The sequence below is a fragment of the Ochotona princeps genome, chromosome 3 (genome assembly GCF_030435755.1).
Source record: "Ochotona princeps isolate mOchPri1 chromosome 3, mOchPri1.hap1, whole genome shotgun sequence".
Taxonomy (NCBI): Eukaryota; Metazoa; Chordata; class Mammalia; order Lagomorpha; family Ochotonidae; genus Ochotona; species Ochotona princeps.
In genome coordinates, this window is record NC_080834.1 from 108,168,250 (window position 1) to 108,194,736 (window position 26,487).

General features: G+C 38.3%; 1 protein-coding gene across 1 annotated transcript in view; it reads left to right on the top strand.

Annotated features, from left to right (window-relative positions):
- LOC101531025 (WD repeat and SOCS box-containing protein 1-like) overlaps window positions 1-26,193 on the top strand; it is a 95,015-nt gene extending 68,822 nt beyond the window's left edge. The window contains exon 2 of the mRNA XM_012928728.3: window positions 26,174-26,193. The gene's annotated coding sequence lies outside the window, so the exon portion shown is untranslated. The remainder of the gene's footprint in view (window positions 1-26,173) is intronic.
- The last annotated feature ends 294 nt before the right edge of the window (window positions 26,194-26,487 follow it).

The following is a 26,487-nucleotide window of genomic DNA, read 5'->3' on the forward strand; positions in this document are numbered from 1 at the left end:
ACTTGGAAAACACTTAAACGCACACTGCTAAATGGAAGAAGACACTCTGAGAATGCTATAGATTGTCTGATTCCAATTGTATGACATTCTGGAACAGGAAAAACTATACAAGGATAATTAGCTCCCGTGGAGTTAATGATTTTTGTGGAGCAAAGCGTGTTTTTCCTACCATATCCATAGTTCCAATCTTACGCGAAAAACAACAAATGAATTCTAGTGGAAGGCATTCTTCAGACTACCTTACCAGTACTCTTCATAATTATTAAGATTATCAAAAATAAGGAAACCCTGAAAAATTTATAGTTCAGAGAATTTAAGGCGATATGATATGGAATGCTCTGATGGATCCTTCAAGAGAAAGAAGGCAACAGGTAAGAAACACAGTGTGGTGGTTTGGATGATTTGACTGTTTTGCCCAAGAGTTCACATACTGAAATTTAAATCCCATTAGGAAACATTAAAAATGTAGGAGGCTGATTTGACTACAGTATTTAGAGAGATGGGAGTTTTAAGAAATGATAAGGATTAGATAAGGTCTTCCTAATGGACGGAGGCCCATTACTGAATCCTGTGCGATTTGTAAAAGCAGCAGAAAAGGCAAGCGTATTCCCCAATACTTTGATATACCATTCTAAGTTGGAATTCTACTAATGTGAAGATCAGTGCCAGGTATGCATTCTTTTTTTTTTTTATATATATATTTATTATTTAACTTCAGTAATTACATTGTATTATGTGACACAATTACATAGATACTTAGGTTCTCCCCACCCCTCCCCAAACCCTCCCACCATGGTGGATTCCTCCACCTTGTTGCATAACCACAGCTCAAGTTCAGTTGAGATTCCCCCATTGCAAGCGTATACCAAACATAGAGTCCAGCATCTTATTGTCCAGTCAAGTCCAACGGCTTCTTAGGTATACCCTCTCTGGTCTGAAGACAGAGCCAGCAGAGCATCATCCCAGTCAATTGAAAGCTCCAACATACCATCAGCAAAAATTTACATCATTATGGAATTAATTGACATAGTAATGAGTAACCAACATGTTAAAAGTAAATGCGAGTTCCCAGTCACCTTCTGTGACCACCTCACCTATACTTCAATCTTAGTTTATACACAACATATAACATTCAAAACATAACATGTTATACATAACATCATATCATCTTAAATTAAGGCAAACATGTGGTATTTAACCTTTTGGGATTGGCTCATTTCCCTTAGCATTATGGTTTCCAGTTTGGCCCATTTGGCCACAAAGAACTGCATTTTGTTTTTTTTAATAGCTGAGTAGTATTCCATGGAGTAGATGAACCATAGCTTTCTTATCCAATCCTCTGTTGATGGGCATTTTGGTTGCTTCCATGTTTTTGCAATTACTGATTGTGCTGCTATGAGCATAGGAGTGCATGTTGGTTTCTCATAAAACAAGTGTTGTGGATATATTCCTAGGAGTGCTATTGCTGGATCATACGGTATGTTGAATTTGAGTTGTTTGAATATTCTCCATACTGATTTCCATAGAGGCTGTACCAGCCTGCAGCCCCACCAGCAGTGGAGTAGGGTTCCCTTTTCCCCGCAACCTCGCCAACAAGTGTTGTTGGTGCTTTTATTCATGTGGGCCAGTCTTACTGGTGTTAGGTGGTACCTCATTGATGTTTTAATTTGGATTTCCCTTATTGCCAGGGAACTTGAGCATTTTTTCATATGTTTATTTGCCATTTGGGTTTGTTCCTTTGTGAAGTGTTTGCCCATTTCCCGTGCCCATTTCTTGAGTGGCTTGTTTGTTTTGACATTTTGGTTGTTTTGTAGCTCTTTGTATATTCTGGAGATCAGCCCTCTATCACCTATGTCGTGTGCGAAGATCTTCTCCCATTCTGTGGGTTGCCTTTTTACTTTGTTGATTGTTTCTCTAGCTGTACAGAAGCTTCTTAGTTTGATGAGGTCCCAATTGTTTATTTTGGTCTCGATTTCTACTGCATTTGGAGTCTTTTTTAGGAAGTGAGGGCCTACCCCTAAGTGTTCCAGTGTGTTTCCAACATTTTCTTCCAAAAGTTTGAAGGTTTCTGGATGTAGGTTTAGATCTGTTATCCATTTAGATCTGATCTTAGTGTATGGTGAGAGATGTGGATCTATTTTTTTGTTTCTGCAGGCTATCAACCAGTTGTCCCAACAGCATTTATTGAACAGACCTTCCCATTTGCCTGGATTGTCGTTTGTCTTTTTGTCAAAGATTATTTGGCTGTATCTGTGTGGGTTTCCTTCTGGTGTTTCTATTCTGCTCCATTGATCTTCCTCTCTATCTTTGTGCCAGTACCACGCTGTTTTGATAACCACTGCCCTATAGTATGTCCAGAGGTCCGGAACTGTGATTCCCCCTGCTAACTTTCTGTTCTTCAGGATGGTTCTAGCTATCCGTGGTTTTTTGTGTTTCCAGATGAACCTTTGGATCATGGTTTCCAGTTCCATGAAGAATGTTTTGGGCAATTTGATTGGGATTGCGTTGAATGTATATATTGCTTTTGGCAGTATAGACATTTTAATGATATTGATTTTACCTATCCAGGAGCATGGGATGTTACTCCATCTTTTGAGGTCTTGTTCAATTTCTTTTTTAAGTAGTTTGTAGTTTTCTTCAAATAAGTCTCCTACATTTTTGGTTAGATTTATTCCCAGATATTTCATACTTTTCTCTGTTATTTTGAATGGTATCTTGCTGGTTAAGTCTTTTTCCATCTTGGGGCTGTTCGCATACACTATGGCTGTTGATTTTTGTTCATTAATTTTGTACCCTGCCACTCTACCAAACTCTCGTACAAGTTCTAGCAGTCTCTGTATTGAGTCTCTTGGCTCTTCTACATAAAGAATCATATCATCTGCGTATAGTGAGAGTTTGACTTCTTCGTTTCCCATTTGGATTCCTCTGATTTCTTTTTCTTGTCTTATGGCCTCAGCGAGTACCTCTAGGACTATGTTGAATAGTAGTGGAGAAAGTGGACATCCCTGTCTTGTTCCAGATCTCAGTGGGAAGGGTTCCAGTTTTTCTCCATTCAGTATGATGCTGGCGTTGGGTTTTTCATATATGGCTTTAATTATGTTGTGGATTTTTCCATCTATGCCTACCTTGGTTAGGGTTTTTAGTAGGAAGTGGTGTTGGATTTTGTCGAAAGCTTTTTCTGCATCTATTGATACTATCATGTGATTCTTGTTTTTCAGTTTTTGGATGTGGTGTATCACATTTATGGATTTGCGAATGTTGAACCATCCCTGCATTCCAGGGATGAATCCTACTTGATCTGGATGAACGATCTGTCTGATGTGTTTTTGAATTCTGTTGGCTAGGATTTTGTTGAGAATCTTAGCATCAATGTTCATCAAAGAGATAGGTCTGTAAAAAACAAGAGAAGGCAAGAATTACCAGCATCAAAGATGAAAAAGGCAACATAACAACAGACACCGCATCCATTAAGGCCATAATTAGAAATTACTACAAAGCACTGTACTCCAACAAATCAGAAGATCACCAAGAAATGGAAAAGTTCTTAGACTTCTACCACCTGCCAAAACTTAGCCCAGAGGCAACAAACGACCTGAACAAACCCATAACTGAAGTAGAGATTGAATCAGTGATTAAAGACCTCCCAACAAAGAAAAGCCCAGGCCCAGACGGCTTCACTCCAGAATTCTACAAAACATTCCGAACAGAACTGACCCCAATCCTCTACAAACTCTTCAAAACAATAAAAGAAGAGGCAACCCTTCCAAACTCATTCTATGAAGCCAACATTACCTTAATCCCAAAACCAGACAGAGAACTAACAGAGAAGGAAAACTACAGGTATGCATTCTTGAACCTTTCTTGAATGATCGCTTGTAAACAGTTCTTGATGAATTGTGAGTCATGGGGCCAATGTGGTGGCTCAATAGGCTAATTTTCTGCCTTGCAGGGCCAGCAAACCATATGGGCACCAGTTTATGCTCTGGTTGTTCTACTTCTAATCGAGATCCTTGCTCATGGCTTGGGAAAACAGTGGAGAGTGGCCTGAGTCCTTGGGTTCCTGCACCCTTGCAGGAGACCAGATTAAAGCTCCTCTTGGCTTCTGACACTGGTCGTTTAGGGAGTAAATCTGCGATGGAAGATCTGTCTGTGTCTCTCCTTCTGTTTGTAACTCTGCCTTCCTAATGGACATAAATAAATCTTTAAGAAAAAATAAAAACGGGGGTGGGGGGAGTGCCTGGCATTATGTCCCTGTGGCTAAATCTTCACCTTGCTTGTGTGAGTATCCCATATGGGTGGCAGTTCATGTACTAGCTGCCCCACTTCCCATCCAGCTTTCTGTTTGTGACCTGGGAAAGCAGAGGAGGACAGCCCAAAGCTTTGGGACCCTGTGCCCAGTGGGAGACCCAGAGGAGGCTCCTGAGTTCAGATCAGCTCAGCTGCAGCCATTGTAGCCAGTTGGGGAGTGACCCAACAGACAGAAGATCTTTCTCTCTGTTTTGCCTTATCTCTGTAAATCTGACTTTCCAATAAAAATAAATAAATCTTAAAAAAAGAATTGTGAATTTTATAAACATTTTTTTGTTAAAGGTATTAGCCATAGCCTCAGATATTTTATTCTAGCAACAGCCTAAAACACAAAGACAATCTGAAAAAACTATAAATTTTAGTTAATTATACTATATCGGTATTGGCAGACTAATTCCGGCAAGTGCACTGTATAAGTCTCAGATGTCAATTATAGATATCATTTTGATGTAGTGAAGCCTGTGAAAGTCACAAATGCTCCTGTATTTATCATTTTACTTCAAATCTCTGAAGTAATTTTTCTGCACTTCAAGGGAAACCTATTGATGAGATCCACAGCCAATCTCTCCTCCTATCACAGCTGGTTTCCATACCATAGAAGCCTAGAGGTAGAACATACTCTGTGTTCAGATAGATGTTAATATGTATTAAATATTTGAATGCCATAATTAATTCCTCCTATTCTCTTCCTACATCTACTTCAGTAGTTTTAGCACGTCTCTTCTATTACCAATGCAGCTGATGGTGTCCTTTCTATGTTGCCATTCTAGACAGCTAACAAATCACTACTCATACTATTTTCCTGCTTTTTAAAAAATATGTATTATTCATTTAAAAGAGTTATAAAAAGAGAGAGTTGCAGGGATGGAGAGAGACAGAAGAAAGAGAATCTTACATTCATGGATTTACTCCTTAAATGTTCACAGACAGCAGCTGGTCAGTCCAAAGCCAGGAGTCAGAAACTTCTTCCAGGTCTCCCACATGGATGCAGGGAATCAAGGACTTAGGATCGTTTTTGTCTGTCTTCCCACGTACATTAGCAGGGAGCTGGGTGAGTAGTGGGGCAGATAGGACTCTAACCAGTGCCCATATGGGATGTCAACATTGCAGGCAATGGCCTTACGTGCCACACCACAGCACCTACCCCTCTGTTTCCTATTTGATTGTCTGGTTCACTCACCACACTATAAGTGCCCACTCCTTGGGCTTGATGATCATTATAAACCCTAGACTTGCATGAGTATACCTCACAGCACATACTTGATGGATGCTTTAGGAGAAAAGCCTGAATTTAGCTAGGGTCTTCCTAGGAAACCTCAGTGTATGGCACCTACGAAAGTGGGTTCTTCTTACTTGTGGTGGCTGTGTTTCACAGAACTGCAGCTAACAATAAGTTTGTAAGTACTGAACAGTTGCTCCCATGAGAAATATTTAATTGGATTCCTGAGAAATTTTGGTAATGGCATTTTTGCCAACTGATCAATATACAAACTTGTTATATGTGTTTCTGTTTAAAGACACCTTATCTGGTTTGTGCTTGTTTCTTAGCGTTGAACTCAGGGTTTATAAAGCTATAACTCAGGGCTGTATGAATCTTACCTCCTAGGTATTTTCTTCCTGTGTACGCCACTTCTTTCTTAACAATACTAGAGGAATACTAGACAGCATTTCAATGATATGCCGTGCAGAAAGTCACCAAAACAAAGCACAAAGATGTAAAATCCATGAGGCTATCTACACAATATAGGAGCTAAGATGAGAAGGCAGGGTGCTATCCTGTGCTACCATCACTGGAGATGTGTGTGTCTGGGGACACAAATATGCTGTTTCTCTGCGCATGCCTATAGGGGGAAAAACTTCAAAAGTACTGATTTACAGATTACAAATAAGGTTTAGTGAGGAAGTGAATTCATATTTATGGAATCTGTGAATAAAGAAGATCTACTACATTTCATAGTTCGTAGAACCTAATTGTCTATGAGGTAATTTCTTGTATGCTGTTTAGTGAACCTTAAAGTGCCAGCCAGACTGCGGGTAGGGAAAAGCATCGGCACAAATCATCAGAGAGCTTTGGCAGTGGCACTTTGCCTCACCACTCTTTAATAGATTAGATAGCTCTCTTAGATCCTCTGTTTCTGTTGCCCCAATTTTCTGTTTCCCATGTCATAATAACTGAAAGAAGAAAGAAAAATGTGAGGAGATATGCATATTCTTCACATAGGATAATATTAAATTATATGGTCTTATAATTTTACAGACTCTCAGAGTTCATCTTATTTCCAACATTTTAACCATCATAGAAACTGAGACTCAGATACCCCAAGTGGTTTGCTTGTTCTTATTACTTCAACAATTTCAGAACAAGCATTGTATCTCATTGTTTTACATTATGTTGCTTGCTCATAAGCTGCATCCTGTGTTTATTTAATTACTGTTACGGGCAGTTTACCATGTGCAAAGAAATCATATGGCCGCCTGTCCTCAAGAGAACTGCAATGTAGGGACTATCCTTAGATGACCCCCAGGGTCAGTCTTTGTTGATACTCTGGCAAGTTCTTTGTTTAGCTATAAGTTGACTGGCTTGTTTCATATCCTGGTGTCTTGGGTGATGCCTATCAGATACTTAATGTATTTATAGTTGACATTTGTAGTTACCTACATTTACTCTGGTAGTATTCATGAACCATTTTCTCCTTTCATTCTGTAGGCTTCCCTAAGTCACAAACTTGAAAATACACTTTACTCCTTGGAATCTCCGTGAGATTAAAACTGGGCTATGCAATTGTGCACATGTCTTCTCCATTCAGATGTCCTATAAAAATCTCAAATTTAACAGTTAAAACAAAAGCTGTTTTTTTTTTTTTTTAATTTCACTCTTCTCCAACATGCTCTAGAAATCTTGGAGCTCTGAATACTTACTTTTCTTATACTACTCACGCCAACCACATTTCTAAGCTATATTTTGAATCATGCATATTTTCCATCTTAATTTCAAATATCCTAAACTATGCATTACCAATTATTCCCTACATTATTGTATAGCTTCTTAACTGGTCTTCCAATTCCATTCTTCTTGTTGTTCCAAAATATTATCCACAGTGTTTATTGAGTGATTTTTTAAAGAAATACTAAATATTTATTTATTTTTATTGGAAAGACCCACAGAGAGAGAAAGAGAGAGCGAGACAAAGATCTTCCATCTGCTGATTTACTCCTCAAATGTGGACAACAGACAGAGCTAAGCTGACTCCAAGCCAGAAGCCTGGAGCTTCTTCCTGATTTCCCACAAGAGTGTAGCATCCCAAGGATTTGGGCCATCTTCCTCTGCTGCTTTCCCAGGCCACAAGCAGAAATCTGGATGGAAAGTAGAGCATCCAAGATATGAACTGGGACCAATATGGGATACTCATGCTTGCAACGGGAGAATTAGCCAATTGAGTCATTGTGTTAGTTCTGAAGTGATCTATATCTATATCTATATCTATATCTATATCTATATCTATATCTATATCTATATCTATATCTATATCTATATCTATATTTAGTTTTAATTGTAAAGGCATATTTAAGATGAGAGAGGGAGAAACAGAGAGAAAGATCTTCAATCTGCTAGTTCACACCCCAAGTGGCTGAGATGGCTGTAATTGAGTTGGTCCAAAGCCTCCTTGGGGTCTCCCACGCAGGCACAATATTTCATCCTCTGTTGCTTATGCAGGTATCATGCAGGGAGATAGATGGAAGTAGAGAAGCTGAAACATGGACCACTGCCCATATGAGATTCCAGATATGAGAATTTAGCCACTAAACCATAGCACTGGGCCCAGCAGTGATGTTTTTAAATTGTAAATTGTGGGCCTTGCGCAGTGGCCTAACAGCTAAAATCCTCGCCTTGAACATGCCCGGATCCCATATGGACGCCAGTTCTAATCCCAGCAGCCCTGCTTCTCATCTAGTTCCCTGCTTGTGGCCTGGGAGGGCAGTCGTGGATGGCCCAAATCCTTGGGACCCTGCATCCTCATGGGAGACCTGGAGGAAGTTCCTGGCTCCTGGCTTCGGATTGGCGCAGCAGCAGCCATTGCGGTCACTTGGGGAGTAAATTATCAGATGGAAGATCTTCTTTTCTGTCTCTCCTCCTCTCTATATATCTAACTTTGCAATAAGAAATAAGTAAATCTTTAAAAAATAAATGAATTGTAAATTGTATATTATATTCTGGTTTTAAAATCTTCAATATTGCCCATGATAGTTTAGAAAAGGTCTAATTTTATAAAATGATCTTCAAATACTTCTGTGTTGGCCCCTGCCAGCTTCTTCAACATGAGTTATTGCAGTTTGTCTCCTTATTCACTGTCATTTAGATATTGTGGCCCACTTACATATGCTCAGCTACCCCATGTATTCTCCCAAACCAGCACCTAGAGAAGTGCCACTCACTTTGCCTAAAATGATTTTTCTAGAAGACTTTTTAAATTTTATTGGAAAGTCAAATGCACAGAGAGTAAAAGAGACAGAGGAAGATTTTCCCTCCATTGATTCACGCCTCAAGTGGAAACAACAGCTGGAACTCGGGCAATCTGAAGCCAGGAGCCAGGAGCTTCCTCCGGGTCTCCCATGCGGTTGCAGGATTCCAAGGCTTTGGGCCCTCTTCAACTGCTTTCCCAGTCCATAAGCTGAGAGCTAGTTGGGAAGCAGGTCTGCTGGGATTAGAGCTGGTGCCCATATGGGATCCCAGCATGTGCAAGGCAAGGACTGTAGCTGCTAGTCTTTCTCTGGGACAACCTGAAAAGATCTTTACCAGCTTATCCATCAATGGGGCCTGGGCAAAGGCCCAACACCAGTTCACAGCTTTGGATTAGCACATCTTTAGCCATGTGGTCATTTGGGGAAAGAAACAGTGGATGGAAGATCTCTCTCTCTCTCTCTCTCTCGTCCTCTGTAATTCTGCCTTTGAAATTAAAAAAAAAAATACACATTTTTAAGTGGAAATATAAAGTATAAGCATGATGAAATATATTATCATTTCCTATTTAAAGATTTATTTATTTTCACTTGAAAGATAGATTTTACTGAGATAGAGAAGGAGGGATATAGAGGAAGTCTTCCATCTGCTTGTTTACTCCCAGAGCTGAGCTGACCTGAAGCCAGGATCCAGGTACTTCTTCTGGATTTCCCACGTGGATACAGGATTTCAAGAGCTTGGACCATCCTCTGTTGCTTTCCTAGTCTGTAAGCAGAGAGTTCCATCAGAAATGGAGCAGCTGAAATTCTAACCAGTGACCATATTGGATGCTGGCACTGCAAGCAGAAGCTTAGTTTGCTAGTCCTTGTAACTGCCCCAACTGATCTTCACTTTTATGTCATTTCTTTAACAGATCATCTCTAACTCTTCCAATATAAATTATGCTTTCAATGTTCACACATGTTCTCTTATTATAGCACTAATTCTAATTTTAATTATAAATTGTTTTAATATATACCATGTAGAAATTATGCCATACTCATTTTTTAACATAATTCTTAAGTCTTACACAGGACTTTTTCAGGATATGTACTCTGAAAGTAATTGTTGAATTTATAAGCCGGTGCACACATTATTTTTATTTAGTTACAAAATATAAAATGAAGTGTATTCAATGGGCAATCTTACGGATACAACTTTTTGACTTTTTATATATAAAATGTACTTTTCTAGCTTAGTTTATGTACTTGGCTAAAGTTAAAAACCCTTAAAATTTTATTATGATATCTATTCCTTAACTTAAAAATGTTGACTAAGGACTTGTGCTGCATTACATAGTAGCTTAAATCAACGTTTCAAGCATTAATAAGCAAGCACGTCACCTGGGGATCCTGTCTAAAAGGAGATTCTGAGGTTGAATTCAAGATACTGAACCTCTAGCAAGTGTCTTGGTGGAGCTGGTGTTATGCATTAGTAAGAGAAGTAGAATAAGCAGGATACGTACTTGCATGCTTATATAGATTTAGTGTTTGGAACTCTCTTATATGAAAATGGAGATGGAGAACTCTTAAGATCTGCTATGTGCAAGATAAAGTCCTAGGAAAACCAGTGATGTGCTTCTATTTCATGACCAAATTCCAACAACCAACGAGTTAATTTAATTATTTCCTCAATTCTTCCTTTCACTTCATTCATCTCTTCTATTTAAGAAAAAAGTGTTTGTGTTGGGATGAACTATGTAGGACAATAGTTAGTAAAGTGTAGGGGGAAAATGAAGACTATCAAAATTAAGAAAAACGATTAAAAGATCTAATGGATAAATGCTCATTGAATGTCTTCTTTCCTGAAAGGACAGAATTTGGTGGAGATAAATGAATAATGCTTGAACCACTAGTAGTTTACTAGGGAAACTCAAAACTCAAGGACATCATTCCTATTCAATTTGATTAGAGTCTTGTAAAACAGACTCAGCATAATCCATAATGCAAAAAGACAATGTCAAACTAATTTAGTTTCAGTTCTTTGCACATTTTTCTCAAATGCAAAATTTTAAGCTCTTTTACATTTTCCATTTGGTTTAGCAGAGAAAATTCAACATGATTTTTAGGGTAAGGCACAAATTTCTCTTTCTAGCTGTTGAAGCAATTCGCAGATGAACTGCTCCTCTTTCTGGTCATTAATCTCCACAATGCTCACTTTACCAGCTTTGATTTGGCTTTGTCAGGTTCATTTCTACAATGAAGTTATGCTATCAAGTACTCCTGTATCTTTTAGCAAGCTATTCTCTTTGCTTGGAGTCTATTCCTCCTAAGTTCTATTTTTAGGAGTCACATTAAGCATCTTCTACTCCAGGAAATAAACAAACACTTTTCAATCTGAGTTACATGCACCTTACTTAAGTTTTTGCGTATATTTAAGCCATGATGTGCAACAATGTGAATCTCAAGCTAAATGGATAACTTATGCTTAAATACAAGCTTCTTCTCCCCTGAGTTTTATCCAGGCATAATTGATAAACACAAATTCTACATTTCTAGGGTGAACAAATGGGTGGCTTGATAAATGTATAAATTATGAAATGGTTATTACAATCAAGCTATTTAGCATAGTTGTCATATAACCAGTTTTCTTTTAGTGACAAGGACATTTAAGAGCTATCTTAGCAAATTTTGAATTTATAATATATATCAATAACTTCAATTAAGGTGCTCTAGAATAAATTCATAGAATTTCATAATCCTGTCTAGCTGAAATTTGGTACTTTTTAAGCAGTGTTTCTCCATTTCTCCCAATCCCCAGTCCATAAAAACTATTGCTTTACTGTCTTGCAGAATTTGAATTTTTAGGTTTCACACAAAGTGATGTCATATAATATTTTTTATTTTTACCTGAATAATTCCTCTTAGTTTAATGTCCTCTGCATTGATCTTCATTATTGCAAATAACAGGGTTTCTTTTTATTAAGCACAAATTATGTGTGTGTGTGTGTGTGTGTGTGTGATGTTATTTATTCATCAATTGATGGATACTTAATGTTGATTCTGTAAGGTGGCTATTGTGATTAATGCTGCAGTGAACAAGTGAGTATAGCTATCTGTTTGATACACTGATTTCATGTCCTCTGTAAGCTTAAAGGGTTTTCATAAAAGCTTGGCACATTTTCATTAAATAGAATTATATCCTTATGGCCTCAACTTTCTAAACTTCACTGCCACCCAGGTCTAAAAGTTGTTGTGATGATTAAATTAAGTGCTGTGTGAGGTGACGAGGGCATTGCTTTGCAAAGGATGTTTTTTAGTTTGCAATAGCTACTTTCTTGCTCCTTATTTTTGATCAAACATGCTTCCTGGTAAAGCAAAATCAGAACAACTGATGTGCTAACACTTTCATTTTCAACTGATTATTATGGGCAACACAGAAAACAACTTTAACAAAAGATCTTTAGTTGGTACCTAAGGAACAATTTCCAGGTGGCAATTTCAAAGTTGAGTTTTGGATCACTGCCATTTTCATCTCCCTCTATTTTTTCCTGAAGTAAATGCAGACAGTCACCCATGGCTTGTAATAGGTCAGGAAGACTGAAATAAGAAACCAGGTACAATTCTAATACAAGAATATTCATTTCAGGAAGGATGTCATTTACATACACATTGGAAGTTTCCTATTTTAAAACATCTGCGGCAGAATTCCTGCAGTGTCACCAATATCTGTGTATTGCAGAAGCAAACTTGTTTACCAAATTCTGAAAAGGAAAACAAGATGTTCTTGTGCAGGATTGCGGAGAACTGTAGTTCCTGTTTCTGCCTGAACCTCAGCCTTTTCCACCCACACAGAGTCTGGAGAGTCAAGTTTGCAACAGAAACGCTAATCATCTCTACACTTAATGCCTGTATTTTCTCCACCAAAAAAAATGTTTGAAGACTTTTCATGCTGAAATCTAGAGATGAAATTTGCTGTTTCAACTTCTGCTTGTTAGCTGACTTCTTATGATTTGTGGATAAATATGGCCAAGGTTGCATAATATAAAAATCACTTAAAGACTGAGCCGGAAGTTTGATGTGGTACATAATGGTTTACTTCTTTTGAAGCATGTATCTCATTAGGTTGTCACATGAATTCCGGTGACCAGAAAAATAAATTCTGACCTTGTGCCCCCAAATTATGAATTAAATGGATCCTTTCTTTGTGTTCTCTAAGAACGTATTGTAGCTCTTGGAGTTGATCTGGCGGTGTATCAAACTAAGCCTCTATCTTCAGTGTCTACACCCCTCTTGGGCATTGGTTTGAATCCTTGTTACTTCAGTTTTGATCTAGCTCCCTGCTTACATGCTGGGAGGGCAATGGAGGATGACCTAAGTCCTGGGCTCTCTGAACCCATGTAGGAGACCTGGAAGAAGCTCCTGGCTCAAGAATGAAAGGAAGGGAGGAAGAGAGGGAGAGAGGAAGGTGGAAAATAATATATTGTGACTTTCAAACATTTTAAAAATATTTACATTGATATCTTCCTAGGGGAATATGTAATAGACCACCTACATACCAAATTAGAGGATGATTCTGAGATTATTTTATTTTAACTAATTCAAAGGTAGTATCACAGATAAAGGAGAAAGAGGAGGAAGATATATAGTGAGGCAAAGACAGAGAAATTCTTCTATACCTTCCACTCACTGGTTCACTCCTCTAAAATGTATGAAAAAGTCAGGACTGGGCCAGGAAAAGTCAGGAGCCCAGAACAACCTGGACTTGAACCAGCATTTATATGGATTGTGGCATCTCATGCAAAGGTTTTACCTGTTATACCATACACCAACTCCATGATTCTGACCTACAATGTGCCTAAGAGCCAAGCAGTAACTGGCTCATAGACTGTTACCTATCAAAGTATTATCAATAAGCAGTTTTTTTCGAGATTTACTTATTTTTATTGAAAGGAATATTTACAGAGAGAAGGAGAGACAAAGGGAAAGATCTTCCATTCCCCAAATGGCCATGGGCTGAGCTGATCTAAAGCCAGGAACCAGGAGTTTCTTCTGGGTCTCTCACATGGGTGCAGGGTCCCAAGGCTTTGGACCATCCTCTACTGCTTTCCCAGGCCACATATAGGGAGCTGGATTGGAAGTGGAGCAGCCTGGACAGAAACCAGTGCTCATATGGGATCCTGGCAGTTGCAAGATGAGGATTTAGTGACTAGGCCATAACACCTGGCTGGGATAGATAAGTTTTGAAAAGAAATAAAGTTTAGGAGCAGAGGATTCTTCACCAGAAAAAAAACTACCACTAAACATTAAATAAGTGGTACATGGGAGAATTTTAGACTGTTGGAAGAAGTTTTGGTGTGCAAAATAAAATGCAAAATATAAGGTGTATCATTAAATAATTTTTATTAGGTATACTCAAATTTACTTGACATTAATTTATGTTTTGATTTGGAAAATAAGCATAAAATTCATGATATTCTGGGAGCTATTTGCCTGGGATAATCATGTTCCATCTACTGATTTTATAAGACAGCAGTTTTCTCTAGGCCCTAGCAACCAGGCTACTGAGACTATGATGACTTCTGTTTGAAACATCTGTGCTGAATTATTTAGTCCTTCCAAAGCCGTTGCCTATTGCACTATTACAGCACTAACCAGGATTTGGCATTCTGCTGCAATAGTTAAACTGCTGTTTGATAGGCCTCCACCCATATTACAGTGCCTGGTCTGGGTCAAATCCCGGAGGTTAGCATTTCCAATCCAGTTTCTTGCCAATGTCCCTGGAAAGCAAACAGAAACAGAATAAACACCTTAAGAGTAAGAGCTACGTTCCATTCACCTTAGGTTTTCTTTTAACCTATTGTAGAATGTGATATACATTGAAATGTTTTTAATGAAAATAGCTATATTAATAAATATTCATATTCTTGATTCATTTTTTAGGGTGACGTGGATATAGAAAAATATAAACAAAGAAACTTTCTATAAATTGCAGCTATTTACTAACAAAATTTCCAGTAATTTATTGTTGACTCTTTTAGGCTGTGTAAGCTGAAATATTTAAGGGTGAGAAACATCAATATGGCTCATGGGATTTCCTATTTTGAAGAGATACTTCTTAAGACTCGGCATTGGCCTCTGTAAGGCAATGGCACTTCAACTTAGACATGATGGTAGAGATAGATCAGGCAAATAAAATTGGGATAAGGAAGACTGGACAGAGAGTGAGTCATTGGTAAAAGAAAGTGACAAGAAGTGAAATTTAGCCTAACGAGGGAGGGATATATGGTACTTTGTGTAATGTTGAATATAGAGCGAGGGAGACAGGGAAGAGGGAGACAGAGAAGCTCCAAAATCCTTTGAGCTTATCACCATGCAATTGGAGGTACTATTTCCCAAAATAACAACTTGGACTGCAATGGATTTGTGGGGGAAAAGATTCATTTTGAGATACATTATTCTTGTAAGACTTCTAGGTAACAGTGTTAGGTAAATACTTGGGCTGAGAGTACAAAAGTGATGTCAAGGTTGGGGATGGTTATTTTCAAGTCTTTGCACATGAAGAGCTCAGCACTAAGCCCCAAGTCCAAAACACATGCAGATTAAAGCATGGATAACCACTCCCATGTCTGCGTGCCTTCTTTTGCTGCATTCTCTGCTAGTTACCTCATTATTTCTAACTATACAAAGAAAAACTCATAGTAGCATTTTCAAGGCAGAAAGTAGGGTCTGACAAAGCTGAAGTATCACTTGATAGTCAATACCAGAACCGAGAATTTGAAGTCTGTTTTGTTCCAAAGCACCAATGTCCAGGAATGAGGACGATGTGCCATTGCTTAATCATTTATTTAATATTCCATGTGTATCATTTATTTTCATGTATTCAACCTCATTTAATCTTCACTATATCGCACAGCATTCCAAATAGAATGTTATTTTTAGAATGGAGTCACACTCATTCATTGATTCGGCTAATATGCGATGGCTAGTTCTTAGCAGTAAAATTTTCACCTCTGACCCCTTGAACTCACATTGCCACTCTGGCATCTCTGGCATAGGAAGACAATTTTAAGATCTTATAGATGAGTATGTGGAATAATAGATGCCTAGTAATAGACTGATACAGAACTTCGTTGAGGAATCAAGGATTGCAAATTTTATAAGAATTAGGACAAGATTATCAATTCCCTATCTGAGAAACAGTGGGATTTTTGAAGACTCTAATTTTGGGAGCAATATTAAAAAGTACATTATTTTTTAAGATTTATTTATTTTTATTTGAAAGGCAGTTTTACAAGGTGAGAGAAAGAGAGACAGAAAGATCTGCCATCTGCTGATTCACTCCCCTTGTAACTGCAATGGCCAAAGCCAGGCTGATCTGAAACTGGGAGCTAGAAGCTTCCCCTTATTCCCCCATGTGGGAACAGGGTCCCAGGGAGAAGTGGAGCACTTGGGCCATGAATCAGTGAGGGATTCGCAAAAAACACTGAACCACATTTTTGAGACTCATTAAGTCAACAAATCTAGTCTCTGAGCCTTAATATTCTATAAAATAATGTTTTGGGCCTGGCGGCGTGGCCTAGCGGCTTAAGTCCTCGCCTTGAAAGCCCCAGGATCCCATATGGGCGCCGGTTCTAGTCCCGGTAGCTCCACTTCCCATCCAGCTCGCTGCTTGTGGCCTGGGAAAGCAGTTGAGGACGGCCCAATGCATTGGGACCCTGCACCTGCGTGGGAGACCCGGAAGAGGTTCCTGGTTCCCGGCTTGGGATCGGCGCGCACCGGCCCGTTGCGGCTCACTTGGGGAGTGAATCATCGGATGGAAGATCTTCCTCTCTGTCTCTCCTCCTCTGTGTATATCTGGCTGTAATAAAAATAAATCTTTAAAAAAAATAATGTTTTAATAAAATATTCCCAATAGCTATAAAAACACTATATACCTACACGAAACTCAAATGTCTGTTACATACCTTCTCAATTTACCGGAGACAGAAAACCCTTCCAATTTTACATAAGGCTTGTTTTTGAATCCCAGAACAATTACAAAATAATCACATGAATGAGGATTAGCATACTCTTCCTAAAGAAACCTTCATTTCTCAGTGACTCTATTCTGTTTATGCAAAATACAATGTACTGGAGAGACACAGTTATGCTTACACAGCTAACATAGACTATAATTACGGTAAGTATCACTCATTACTGCAGAAACAGTGCTGAAGTTCAGAAGAATGATTTCATTCTATGTCTGTGCCGTGGTGCCATACATTTCTAATCATGCAGCATAGTGAGAGATTTTGCTGAAAGGTGAGTTTAATTACCTTTGATAATTGGAAGATCTCAAGACACTGTTAGATGACTGACATTCATTCTCTGTTCCACACAGCACAGCACAGAGGGATTAAAAATGGGAGCCTAATATTACACATAGTTGCTACTGAGCAGAAAAACACAGAAAATAAACTTGCATTGTTTTCCAGCTAAACCATAAAAATCATATAATCTCTCCCTGGACAGATATCCACCAAATCGTATGGTAGTCTTTGGATAGCTTTGAACCTAGAGTTACTGACAGGGATAAATAAAAACTACGCGTGACTCAGTTTGATCTATTGACTCTCATTCCAAAAACATGCTCGAAGGAGGAAGAGAGTTTTATCAACATTAAAAAGGGCAAACTTTTCAAAGACTACATGAATACAGGACCTTGATATTGAGCAAATCAGAAGTTCCATATCCCTTATGCAGAGAAAATATTTACAATAAAACCCACATTTTAAATTATAATTGAGATAAGCATTCAAAATGAGAGAGAATAACATCAATACTTTGTATGCATAATCTATCAAATTACTTTTCCCACCTTCTGAATAGATTGCATTTCAATGGCATAATTTGCAGTGATACTGGATACAGAGTTGGAAATGGATATGAAGATTTTGTTTGAATGCTTAACCTCAGCTCACAGATTACCAATATCCAGACTGCTAACAGGCAGATTTTAAAGATTGTACGAAAGCATACATATGGTGATTTCTGAATGTAGTCACTGTTTAATATGCATATGCACTTCAGTTGCTTTAAGGCACCAACTCCTACCGTCAGTCCTTCAGAAGAGTTTCATTATGTACCATATTTTGTCTCATATTAAAATATGTATAGGCATAGGCACTATTGTACCAGTTCCATCACTTATACAAATGATTGTCATTTACGTCCTATTGCATGCTGCCCATGGACTACTACTTATAGCTAATGTTTACAGAAGTGTTGCTCTTGTTGTATAAGGTGAAGTCTGAAGAATTTGACCCCTGGTTTGTAGTCAGTAAATGGTGAATTCATTCCAAAGGAGAGCCCAGCAGAGGGTCCCTGGATGTCATGCTGGATGAAACCATGGTACATGGTATATTGCAGCATTCTCTGGGTGTTTGGCTCTCTGTATCTTCAATATATTAAAAAATAAAATTTAAAATTCAAAAGTTGGTCTTATAATGACATCTACTGCCTTTTTGTTACTGAAAACATAAATTCATTTATTGTCACCCTACTTCAACTTGAATCCAGAATTTAATGTTTAACTTCTCCATTCTCCTTTACACCCTTTTCTCTTGATTAGTAAACACCTGACTTTTTCTTTTATCTCACTAATCACTTTTCAGTCGCCTATGTCCCTTCCCCCACTTCTTCTCAAGCACTCAGTACCAGAGTGTCTTGGATTCGGCACTTTGCCTCTTCTTATACATATCTGCCATCATTCCAGGTTCATACATGTGTTAATGACAAATGCAACAGTTCCAGATTCATGCTTCCAACAGAGGCTTCTTTCCCAAAGTGCAGATTTGAACATTTAACCTTTCCTTTGTGTATATTTACTTGTTTGAAAGAGTTACAAAAAGAGAGGGAGAGACATAGGAGGGAAAAGAGAGATATCTTCCATCTGCTAATTCACTCCTCAAATGGCTGCTATGATCCTGACTGGGCCAGGTCAAAGGCAAAATCCAGGCTTTTCATCTGCCTCTCCAGCTTGGTAGGAGCTAAAACACGTGGGCCACCTTCTGCTGTTTTCCTCAGACCATTAGCTAGGAGTTTGATCAGAAATGGAGCAGATAGGACATGAACCATTACCCATATGGAATGCTCATGTTACAGAAAATGGTTTTACTCACTACCACATTGCCAACTCCTGACCTGTCTTGGATAAACAGTTTGAAGCTCACAACTGAGTTGAAGACTGACTCTTCCCCAAATTGTACCTTTCATCATCTCAGTCAGTGGTAACCATTTCCTGCAGTTGCTCAGGCCTTGATATAATCCTGTCACATTCTCCCCTCCTTTATGAGTTCAGTCAGGAAATGGTAGTGGCTCAACTTTTAAGTATATTCAGTATGTCCCTGGATCTTGCTGTCTGTAACACTGGCCCAAGAAGTCATCATCTCCTCTTTCTTTATAGAGCATCTAAAAATGAAGTCAGCCCATGTTACATGTCTGCTCAAATCTGTAAATAGTGATTTCACTCCCCAAGTGAGCAAATGGCCGGTGCTCAGCCAATCCAAAGCCAGGAGCCAGGAACTTCCTCCACGTCTCCCATGTGGGTGCAGGATCCCAAGGCCTTGGGTCACCCTCGACTGCTTTTCCAGGCCACAGCAGGGAGCTGGATGGGAAGTGGGGCTGCAAGGTTTAGAACCGGCATCCATTGGGGATCCAGGCACTTCAAGGTGAGGACTTTAGCTACTAGGCCTCTGCGCTGGGCCCTTAAAGAAAAGAATCTTAAGGTGAATAGTAATACTTTGCCATTTGACTTATTTTTAAGAAATGGGCCACTGGTGGGGTTATAAAATGGGAGAGATCTTTAGGAATCCCCACATAGCATCCACTTGTGCTTGATCTTCCTTCAAACGGTATTTATCTGCTTCATTGTGGTGTAATTGGATAGAAGCGTCTGTTTTTCAGCCTTCTGTCAGCAAGAGTACTTGTCATATAAATTGTCTAAAAGCTGAATTTTTAAAGAAAACACAAAATATAGAGACTTGTCTCCATTTCTAGAGTCATTAGCTCATATGTTTTTCTTTAAGCTCTTTTTGAAAAAAAAATTAACTGGAAAGTCAGATTTACATAAAGGGAGACAGAGGAAAAGAGCTTTCATTTGCTGGTTCACTCCTCCTGGCCACAAAGGCTGGAGCTGAGCTGATTCAAAGCCAGGAGCCAGGAACTTCTTCCAGGTCTTCCATGCATGTTCAGGGTCCCAAGGCTTTTGAGCCACCCTCTGATGCTTTCACAGGCTACAGGCATGGAGCTGGATGGGAAGCATAGCAGCCACGACATGATCTGGTATCCATATGGGATCCCCATATATGCAAGGCGAGGATTTAGCCACTAGGCTATTGCATCAGTCCCTAAAGGTATTTTAATTGTCATTAAATTTTATGTATTTTAAGATATCATATGGCATTTTTTAAGATCCTATCATTTTAAACTTATCTGTCTCCTCAACCACTTTACATTTCTTTTTAAATGAAATTTGTGAACTCTAAAGGTGGTGCAAAAAGATTTGGGGAAAAAAGGAGTTTTCCCTACTCTATGGCTATTTTTCTGCTTAGGTAATCAGTAATTACCTCTTAAGGCAAGCCGTGACATAGTCAGCATTTAGGGAAGCAAACAGACAAATATGGGGGCACTTCACAAGATTTATGCTAAGATGGAAGTAAGTAAGAGTTTATTTTTCTGTAATTTTCATCTACCTTTTGAAAACTCCTCATAGTTAGAATATTATTTGTTACAACCTCATCTGGATTTTATTCAATATTTCTCCTTGCTATGCAGATTTCCACTGCTATGTCTGCTTGAGAGAATCATCTTGATGAAAGAAAATGATCGGGAGTGCATTCTAAGCAAGATGGAAATGATGCTTGTTGGAAGTAGGGAGTAAGCTAATGACATGGAAAGTGGCCCTGGCTCTTTAGCGCTGTTTCATGGCTTCCTTGACTTTATCACCATTTGGCAAGTGAACACATCTTTTTGTTAACTGCCTGTCACCTTAGAAAAACTGAAACATCAATTGAGTTTTAATTTTTAGAAGCTGTTCATATCCTGAATGCACAAAGCACTTGCCACCTGTCTAGTAATGCAAAAAGAAATTAACCCAACATTAATATATGCAAATGCATCTTAGTTCATGTCCTAAGAACTTTTTTTCATGAGTCTTATCACCATGGTAACTGTGGTGTGTGAAGATTGTCCCATAATCTCATTAAGGCAGAGACTGAAGAGCATCATCCAAATGCTATTATTTTTGTATCTGCAATGAACATCAATACCACTAGGAAGGATGTGATTAAATATGGATAACTTTTTTCTAGTGAAAATAAAGAAATTTCTCTATACTTTTCTTTTAAGTTTTAATCAATCAATTTTACTGATATATCCACTAATACAAAGGTTTATACAAAGTTTCAGACACCTGGGAATTTCTATCATGTTCTAGAATTTTTACCAGGTGGTTGATATTCAATGATGAGTGAATTTCCTCTCATCAAGGAAATGACAACTCCTTTATGAGAGTGAGGTACAAGTGCTAAATGTAACACAATGTGACATTTTCACTAATAGCAGCATAGCCAAGATCTAGTTGTAGCACATGGAAAAAAGAACTCACATAAGATGTTGACATTGGTGCCACAGAGCAGGATGCATTTGACTATTTTACAAAATACATAGGAATCTTTTGCAAACGATGCAAGGTGCAATGTTTATAACAGGGGTGAATAACTTTAATTGCATATATCACTTGTATGAAACATAGCGTGTTTAACTTTCACCTGTGATCCCGCATCCCATATGTGTGTCAGTGTGTGTCCAGATTGCTCCACTTCAGATACAGCTCCCTGATTTGGGCCTGGAAAAACAGCTGAGGATGGGCCAAATCTTGGGCCTCTGTATCCAAGTGGGAAATGAAAAGAATCCTCTGGCTCCTGAATAGTTTTAGTTCCTTCTGTTGTGGCCATTTGGGGGGAGGGAATCAGAAAATGAAAGATCTCACTCCCTCCTTTTTTCTGCAACTGTGCCTTTCAAAAAAAAATAATAAATTTTAAAACAACTAAAAGCAGTGAATTTGTACAGCGGCATTAAACGCTTCATAGACAATAAACCCCCAGAGAACGAACTCATGCTGCCACATTATCATTTTCCTCTTCTTCCTCTTCCTCAACTTCTTCAGACATTAGTGTCCTGCTTCTCCTTTTTCTTACTCTTGTCTGTCTTGATGATTTCTTTGTTTGCTATGTCAGGCTTTGCTTCAGCCTGTTATGCAACAATATCCTTTTCATCTTTTTCCTTCAGCTGAGTTTACCATTTCATTGTTATGGGCAGCAACGTCATTCCACATTGCTGCCAATTTCTTTGCAACATCACCAACGAACAAGCCAGGAAATTCGGTGATTTTGGGAGAGTACACAAAAAGAAGAGAACAAGAAAAAGCAGAAGGATGCATCTTCTTGTATTGGAATCTTTGAAACTTTTTTTTTATCTCCTTAAAAGGAATGTAGATTTCATTTTTCTTTCCTAATTAGTCTTGTATACCATTGTTGTGCTTTCAAGTCTTCCCTTCTCTTAAGCAGACATGGTATTCCACCTCTCTGAGCACTTTTTAGAAAGCTCCGAAAAGGTGATGGAAGCCATCTGGGTGCTTTTCTTTGCTCCTCCAGGCAAGTTTGCACAAAGAATGCACATGATTTTGTCTCTCCGCTCCCTAAGCTCTCCTTCCCCATGCTTACATATTTTTTTTTTCCTGAACAAGACAGAGTTGCTGAGTGTGCTATAGCTCTCATTTTCCCCCATGTTGTCTCTGTGGAGCTCAATGAACTGTCATGGCTGTGAGAGTGAGACCTTTCCTTTCTTTTAAGCTATCTGATATTGATCATTTTTAAGTTCTGATCTTATAATAATAATAATAATAATAATAATAATAATAATAATAATAAAAGAATCATAAGCTCTGAAAGTGTTTTCAGCCAAGTATCTAAATGTATTTAATGTTTCGGAGTGCTTGTAATGCTCATAGAATATGAGCTGTGTTTTACCAGTTATTAAACCAAGATGAGTGGTAAGATAGGCGAACCAATTTACCTTGACCTTGTGTCTTCACAACTGAATCATTGAGAATTTTAAATTCTTCCACTTCATCATGGATACACTGAAACATACTCTACAAGATGTATCCTGGATATGATGATTTAAGGAGCTTTACACCCAGAGTGGAAAACTACTCATAACTGCATATCATATTTGTGGAAGTCTGGCAACTAGTTGGGAAAGTAAAATGAGCGTTTAGCGTGGGTCAGATATAGCTGTAGAAAGTTGGAAGGGCTAGGATAAATATTTTCAATATTAGATAATAAAAAATGCTTCAATAACCAAAAATTTTTCAATACCTGGCTTAGTTAGGTGCATGAATGAAAAAATGTCAGTAACTAGGGATCAACATAAAAGGCACTCAGATCAAAGATCCTCTGGAAATAGAAAAACCCCCTAGAAATGTGAGAAGGCAGAGTGCCTGGTATGTGGAGAAAGCAGAGGGAAGTTATAAGAACTTGCTGTTCTGATGCTATGTGCAGATACGCAGCATCAGCTACTACTGCTTGCTAAAATGCAAAATCTCAGACCCCAAACAAACATCCTGAATTAGAACACTCATTTCAAAAAGCCTCAGGTGACACCTATGTTTGTGAGGGAGAAAACACTGAAAAGCTGAAGCCAGACTGCACAAAACCTCAAATACAGAGTAGTGATACTCAGTGATTAATTGTGTAGATGGAATACGGCACTCCTATTTTCCAAATGTATATAATCAAATCTTTACCTTCAATGTGATGAGCTGAGGAATTATGGCCTTTGAAAAATAACGGGATATAAAGATGGAGGCTTCATTGAGTGGAGTTGGAGTCCTTCCAAAGGCTTTTCAGAGTGTTCCCTTGCCCTTTCCACCATGTGAGGACATACTGCCTATGGACCAGGAAGTGAACTTTCATCAGATGTGAAGTCTGGAGACACCTGGAATCTTTAACCTCCTTCTTCCAGAACAGTGAGAAATAACTTTCTGCTATTAATAAACCATCAAATTATGATGATTTGTTAAGGCAATCAACAAAAGCTGAGGTGAGCAATGATTCCATTCCAGAATCAAGAAATGGGTTATTATAATATACTATCTTTTATGATATAAAGGGCATTTAAAAGATTGTGTAGCCCAAGGTAAAGAAAAATGTTAGTAGTCATTAATTCTGTCCTATCTGTAACTGTCTATTTTTCTGAAAAGTAAGCTAAATTTTTTTGGCTGTAAAATACTAATTAAGCATAACTATCATAAATACATACTGATCTGTAAGCTAATGAAATTGGGCATAGTCCTTAAATCATTGAGATGTCCATATACTAAGCTTCTCGTTGTCAAGACACTCTGCAAGCTAGCCCATCACAATTTAAGCTTTCCTATTTCATTATCCAGGTTGTAATTTAAATTTGGTTATTCAAATAGGAATTTAATTTAAATTCAATTAGACATTTATTACATAAAGTGCTAGCCAAATGTCACCTAGTTACTTAAAATGTATTTAATGAAGTTTGTCATCCAAGTAATCATTACAGTATATTACTTAAACTAAAAAAATACATATGTGTAAATCATATTTTAGCATTAAGTAATGGGAATTAAAATATACTCTAAGATGTACTTTAAAAGAAATTCAATCATTCTATTATTAGTTGACCTAAACATATGTGTCTGAAAATATTTACAACTAATATTTTTATAACCTTTATCTAAACTATAGTAGTAACATTACATCCTCCAAGGAGAGGAAATAGCACGTAACAGGTACTTGAGTTCTTAATATCCAAACAACACACGTTCAAAGCCCAGTTATGATAATTTCTAGTCAAGTCACTTCCTGAAGTTTCTTAAATCTCCAACTTTCCTGTTTCTCATTTATTAAGCAAATATGTTAACTTGCACCGTAGAGAACTGATTATTAAATAAAACATAAGAAATTTGCCTAGTACATATTATGTATATATATTGCTTATAATTATCATGCAAAATCTTAGCTAAACAAAAGTATTGTTAAGCACATAAATAACTGATTCACTGAATTTTTTTTCTGATGCATGATTTTCAAAGTATAATTTTGGTGTGTGTGTGCTGTGTGCACATGTGCATAGTACAGTTTACTATTTGTGAATTATTTATAGTAAATACTGAAAGGATACCTAATGATTCATTATTTAGTATGGTTTATATTAAGTCCTGTACTCATGCACCCATAATCATATGTATAAAATGATGTTTCGGGCCCGGTGGCGTGGCATAGCAGCTAAAGTCCTCGCCTTGAACGCACCTGGATCCTATATGGGCGCTGGTTCTAATCCCGGCAGCTCCACTTCCCATCCAGCTCCCAGCTTGTGGCCTGGGAAAGCAGTCGAGGACGTCCCAAAGCTTTAGGACCCTGCACCTGTGTGGGAGACCTGGAAGAGGTTCCTGGTTCCCGACTTTGGATCCGCACGCACCGGCCATTGCGGCTCACTTGGGGAGTGAATCAACGGATGGAAGATCTTCCTCTCTGTCTCTCCTCTCTGTATATCTAACTTTGTAATAAAAATAAACAAATCTTTAAAAAAATAAAATGATGTTTCATAATTAAAAAACTCTACATTGTTTTGCAATTTTAGTTTTTATACAATAACTTTTCACAAAGGAAAGCACAATTGATATTCTTTTCTGTTATCCCCTTCAAGCTATCAAAAATTACTTTTATTTCTGATTCTAATTCTTAGAATGTATTCTTTATCCACAAAGATTTCTCTGGGGTAACCTAGAGAGCTTAACCTTCTCAGATGAGAGGCAGACTCTTCTTGTTTAAAAAAGAAAAATTCAAATTGCCTTCTTTTCTCTGAAATTAAAAAATAAATAAGTACATAAAATAAACTCCCTTTTAGGAGCTTAAGAATCACATTGATCTTTCCTGCTGTGGTTAGGGTGGCTGGGTTCAGGCTATTGCATCGAACACAAGAGAAGAATTTTAGGACAAGATCTAGGTCAGCAGAGGAACGGGATTTGTTTACATGCCAAGTGAAAGTACATGTTCAAGAAGAAGTGCAGACATGATGAGGAAAGGATTGTGTTGCAGGAGGTTCAGGTACATTCCTTCAAATCATCTGGAGGCACCAATGTGCTCGGGCTCAACTGAACATTCAAAGAAGGTGGAGTTCATAGATAGGCTGTGAACACCACATGTGTCCTTGCACCTTTTCGGAAATCCTGTAGATGTCATCGCATCACGTTCATAATGGGAGTGTGGCAGCCCTAGTAATTTTATAGGAATGATTTATCAGCAAGTGATCATCACAAGAATGCATTGGGTAGCCAGTTGGTTATTTGTAGCCCTGCAAGGGAGAAGTTTTCTGCTTTATGCAGAGTCAGGGATGTGGGGGCTGGGTTGCAGTGCAGTTAAGGCTAAAGAGAGGTGCTGGTGGGCCTGGCACGATGCTCAGTGGCTAAATTCTTGCCTTGCATATGCTGTGATCTCATATGGGAACCAGTTCGTGTCCCGGTTGCTCCAGTTTCCATTCATCTCCATGATTTGTGGCCTGGGAAAGCAGTAGATGGTGATCTAAAGCCTTGGAACCCCAAACCTGCCTGGGAGATGGGGAAGGGACTCCTGGCACCTGGCTTCACATCAGCTCAACTCTGGCCAC